The 5,175-nt window shown below is 40.4% G+C and overlaps 1 long non-coding RNA gene across 1 annotated transcript; it reads left to right on the top strand.

Moving 5' to 3' along the window:
• Positions 1 to 3,133: 3,133 nt before the first annotated feature.
• On the top strand, positions 3,134 to 4,390 carry LOC135256978 (uncharacterized). Its single transcript, XR_010330558.1, has 3 exons — positions 3,134 to 3,373; positions 3,946 to 4,215; positions 4,319 to 4,390. It is a non-coding gene; the product is annotated as an uncharacterized LOC135256978 (long non-coding RNA).
• The last annotated feature ends 785 nt before the right edge of the window (positions 4,391 to 5,175 follow it).

Genomic DNA, 5,175 nt, shown 5'->3' with positions numbered 1-5,175 from the left:
CTGTGACACACAGGCTAAAGCTTGCATGTACAGGAAATGTCTCTCATGTAAGAGCAAGTCACTCACACACTTCACAAGCACATCAGGAACAGGAGCCACTTGGTGGTACCAGTGGCTCACAAAAAAAACATTATGAAAAAGAAAAGGACGGTCAAATAGAGAAGATCACTGTGACAAAAACTGTTAAACAGAGATGTGAGGGCAGCCCAGAGCACCTTTTGGAAGATTTTGAGAGAGAAATGAAAGCCAAAGTGTGCAAACACCTCTTCACCATCCATCATCAGTACACACAGCTACAATCCTTGCACAGGTCTCTGAAAGAAGACAAAGCTATTCTTCACATTGACTACGCAGAAAACTTGCAGTGCAAATATGCGAAGGAGGTGCAGCAAGTCTACTTTGGAGAATCCCACAGGCAGACAACACTGCACAATGCTGTTCTGTACACCACAGATGGTACACTGGCATTCTGTGCCTTGTCGCCTTCCATGAAGCATGATCCTCCTGCCATTTGGACTCAGCTTGAACCAGTTCTTCAGTTCCTGAAGGAGAACCATCCAAGGATCCAAAAACTCTTCTTCATCAGCGATGGGCCGACAATTCAATATAGAGGAAAAAAGAACTTCTATCTCTTGAGCACCATTCTTTTACAGATGGGATTTACCGCAGTAAACTGGAGTTTCCTGGAAGCTTGTCATGACAAAGGGCCTGCCGATGGCATTGGAGCCACCGTAAAGAGAACTGCTGATTCACAGGTCACCAGGGGTACTGACATACCCACAGCGAAAGCCCTCTATGACACACTGCTTCCTCTCACCAAAGTCAAGCTCCTTTACGTGGAAGGAAGAACAGATATACAGAGTAAGTGCACTCCTTCCAAAAGAGCTGACCACCATCAAAGGTACACTGAGCATTCATCAAGTGATCTGCACTACGTCTGGCACAATCCATTACATTATACATTAGATTTAGACAGACATAAAGTGCCACAAATGCAGTTATCTTTGCAAAAATGCAACAGTGAAGTTGTTCTCCTTCAGTTTGAATTGATATACTGAGAGATCACATGGATAAAACACGTAAAATTATGTCCTTGGCCATTATCCCATTGATCACAATTAGTAAAATATGGGTGATATGCAGACCTACTAAAGTAAGCAGTGTACCCTGGTTTCCCTGAGTCTCTCCAAATACATCCAAAAATTCTAAATTGTGCATTGCTGTAAATCATAACAAAATCATGTATTTTACAAACAATTTTGCAAACTGTTTTGACTCATGAAACTCACTTAATCTTAAAGGGGAACTTTTCATCAGTATAGGGGCCCCTAAGATATCTTTAATGAAAATGAACAAAATGCTTTTTGTTCATTATAAAGGATATACAGTTGGCCCTTATAATGCTTAAGATGAAACATTGACATCACATTGAAAACCAGTGCAAAAACATTGTGACACACTGTGGTACACATACTTTTATATAGCACATATCAGCTGACAGTAACTTTGAATGAGTATTTTCAATGTCCTATGTAAAAATTATAACCCATGGAGATACCAATATCCCAAATTATTTACAATACAATTACAGTAAATAATATTCCACCATCAGAAAAATGTTGGTGATGTTCAAGCTTCATGGTAAACTGGTACGTCAAAGATAACTCAAAACTAAGCCAGCTACAAATGCATACACAACAGGACATGAAATGCCCGCATTAGAGAATATCACAAACCTCTTGAAAGACACTCTTTCATTGTGAGTGGTACAAATTCTAAACAAGCACGAAACCGTCCAGACCCACGGAACAGCTGTACAAAGTGTCATGAGTAAAACGTGGCTAACTGTATAGCTAGCTAGCTATGGCATGTCCTCACCCCTGTAACGTTATTTGTTGTCCTCCGTGTGTCCATACATCTGTATCGGTGGTACGTGCTAACTAGGTGAACTAAAGTAGGTGAAATGCTAACATGTTAGGGTTAGCTAAAGTAACGTTAGGCGATAATGCTGTGCTTAAAAATCTTGTGCCATTCGAAGTGGTGATTTTGGGAGATGCACCTGCGAATTTGTCCTACTAAACGAAGCACCACCTGCGCATGCGTCCCACCAAACGTCCCTCACAGGTAGTCCATGAGTGAGTGGCCACAATTTGCCATGCATAGCCCACGGCGGCAGGCAGTCCTGCGCGCCCTGGGAAAAAGCAGGCCACAACCAGCCACTATGGTAACATTGCCCAGGGTACGTTAACAATGCCCCTATGAGAACTGCTAGACCTGTTAGTTAACCCCCCAGTTCATATATGCTGAACATTCTTAGCAAAGGCTAACACTTATCTCTTATGATTAATGCTAATTGTTTGTAGTATTTGGATTATCACCTTTGACAAACAGACAGTATAATTCACTTGACCATAGGAATCTGTCTGTTCTCCCCCTTTCCCCCCTCCACAGACATGAAAGGAAACCTCTTTGGGGCAATTAAGCCATGTTGCAGGCATTATTTCTATACAAACCTGGGGGCTCCTGGAGTTTTCTCTCCTTTGAAAGTTTATTGCTTTATTACCTTCTGAAGGGAACTCAGAGACCCAGAAATCAGCACATGCCCTTTCCAAGAGAATGTTCCTTTTGATTAAGTTAGAATGAAATCTGTGACATTTAATTGAAATCACTGAGTGAAAATCTGAATGTCTATATTGATATTGGCTGTTGAGGTCTGATCGTTGGAATCAACATTTTCAGGGAAATCCCAGCTTCAAGTGAAAACCCACATGGTGCAATTGGTTTTGTTACATGGAACATATTTTGCCTGAAGGTGGAAAGTACAACTGGCTGGCTTTATCAATTATTTGTCTATAAATATCACCTCTTGTTGTCAGAAGCAGTAGTAAACCATGTTTTTTTGGGGTGTTCAATAACCCAGCTGGATTACCACCTAACATACTCATGCTTAGTATATTTATAAAGGGCTTAGAACCCAGAATCTTTTGGTAATAATATCATAGTGCTTAGCCCTGTTTCCCACAACATAAGGCAATGTTACTATGTAAATTTGCTAACTTTCAGATAAGACAATCCTTGTCTGACCCTGCTTCCACAGCCCCTCATTTCACACCTGACCCAATCAGTGCAGCTGATTATTTTCATACAATCGGCTCCCCCTCTTTCTCAACCTTTTCCCCCTCCCCTCTTGGAACAACATAAAAATTCAGACTTTTCTTAACTTCAGACTTAGTCAGTATGTCAGAGTAGAGGGTTTTTAGGTACCTAACTTCAGCGAGTTAACATCTGTTGTGGTGGACCCTTGGGGGTTGATATCTGCTGTTGCCATCTGAGGAGTCTGAGCCTTGCACCTGGGCTTGGTGTTGGGTACAGGGTCTGAGCATTTTTACATTTTTATCCCTGGCTTTTTGGAATATTCAGCTATTTTTAGTTTTTGAACTTTAGTTCTGGTTTTCCTAGGACTGTCTTGGAAGAACAAGTTGTGGTTTTGTATTCTTTTCCATTCATTTCTTTTGTGACTTGTCTATGTCAGTAATATTATTTTTTTAGGTAGTGAACCTTCGTCTTTAGATTAGACATTGCATATTTGTAATGTGAACTGAACTGTGTTCTTGGCTATAAGTAGCTGTACGAAATTAGTATTGCACCTTATTGAACCTGTGTTTTGTAGTTATCCAATGACCATGATATGCACTTTTTGTACGTCGCTTTGGATAAAAGCGTCTGCAAAATTAATGTAATGTAATGTAGTGTAATAAATCTATTCATTTTAATCTGGTTGTGAGTTGGCCATTTTGATAAAGGTTGATCCACTAGGTTGCTCCTGCCTATCATTGAATTAAACAATTTAATTAATAATTGATATTTTTGATAATAATAACAAATTAAATCAACTAAATTCAGTTTGCAAGTGAGGGGTTGTAATTGTGTTCTGCATTCCAACAGGAGCTCCAACAGAAGGGCCTCCAGTATGCCAACAGAAAGCAGGCGAGAATTTTTATTTGTTATATTGGAGGGTCAGAGGGAGGAGTTGAAGGCCAAATTTAGTGCTACAAAGTTCTTCAGCCTCTTGTCATATGACTCTACAGACAGTGAAGTCACTGAAGAGGAGATCCTTTACACCCACTAGACCATCAAAGGGGAGGCAACCATTCACTTTTCAGCTTGGAGGCAGCGGCATATATATTGGCTGCCGTTGAGGTTGGGGCCTTAAGGGTAGGCTATTTCACATATACTAAACACACATTGTGAAAGTAGTACAAATGGAATGACTGAACTTTTTATCTTCTTATCTTCTTGTGGAATATATTTTATTTAGGTGTTACCTGGCTGACGTGAGAAATTCGATAGCGATGGGACAGACGTAATGACAGGTCATGTGGAGGGAGTTCATTCACTGCATGTCCCACATAATGGAAGTGGCCTATAAAGATGCAATGAAAGCCACAAATGGCTGGCTTTCTCAAGCCGGCCAAGTCAGAGGGAGTCGTGGTATATGCCTGATTCATGGGGGGTGTGCTAGAGCAGCTTACGTGGTTGTCCAGAATAATGCAAAGAGAGACTCCAGCCTGGCTGATGTGCTTACACGACTGAAGTGCCCGAAGATGATGCACAGACAGTAGACTCGAAAATGCAAACTATAATTAGATCTGCTTTTCATGACTGGAACAATTTCACAAGTCACAGCATTACCTTGTGCTAAGTGATCATGAAAAATGTATTCCCCCTCCCAAACTTCATTTCAGTTCAGGTCCTCAGTATGAGAAATATAAAGCAGAGAGAGCAGAAGCCAGGTTCAAGTCATAGTTCAGGGTCTTATTAGATGCTTGCAGGGCAGGTTTGAGGAGGGAACCAGGCAGGACATTTTTGATGCAACAAAGGTCATTGACATAAAAAATCACTAGCAGTCAAAGGCCAACATTTAAGGCAATTTTGAATCTTCAAGTTTTTTTTAAAGTTAGAACTAACTGTAACTACATAAGACCAGAAAGCAGATTCTTATATGCTGAAATTCACAACTACCCTCTTACTTTGGTCTTTTGAACAGTTTATAGGTAGGCTATGGATAAAAAACTGCTGTCATGTCTTCATGGAAACAAAAATGAAACAAAAATGTGCAAAAATACCCTTAAATGCTGAGAATTGAAACTTTAACCACATGTGAATTGTTTGGTT

Source organism: Anguilla rostrata, chromosome 6 (assembly GCF_018555375.3).
Source record: "Anguilla rostrata isolate EN2019 chromosome 6, ASM1855537v3, whole genome shotgun sequence".
NCBI classification, from domain to species: Eukaryota; Metazoa; Chordata; class Actinopteri; order Anguilliformes; family Anguillidae; genus Anguilla; species Anguilla rostrata.
This window is presented reverse-complemented; position numbering and strand designations above follow the sequence as displayed.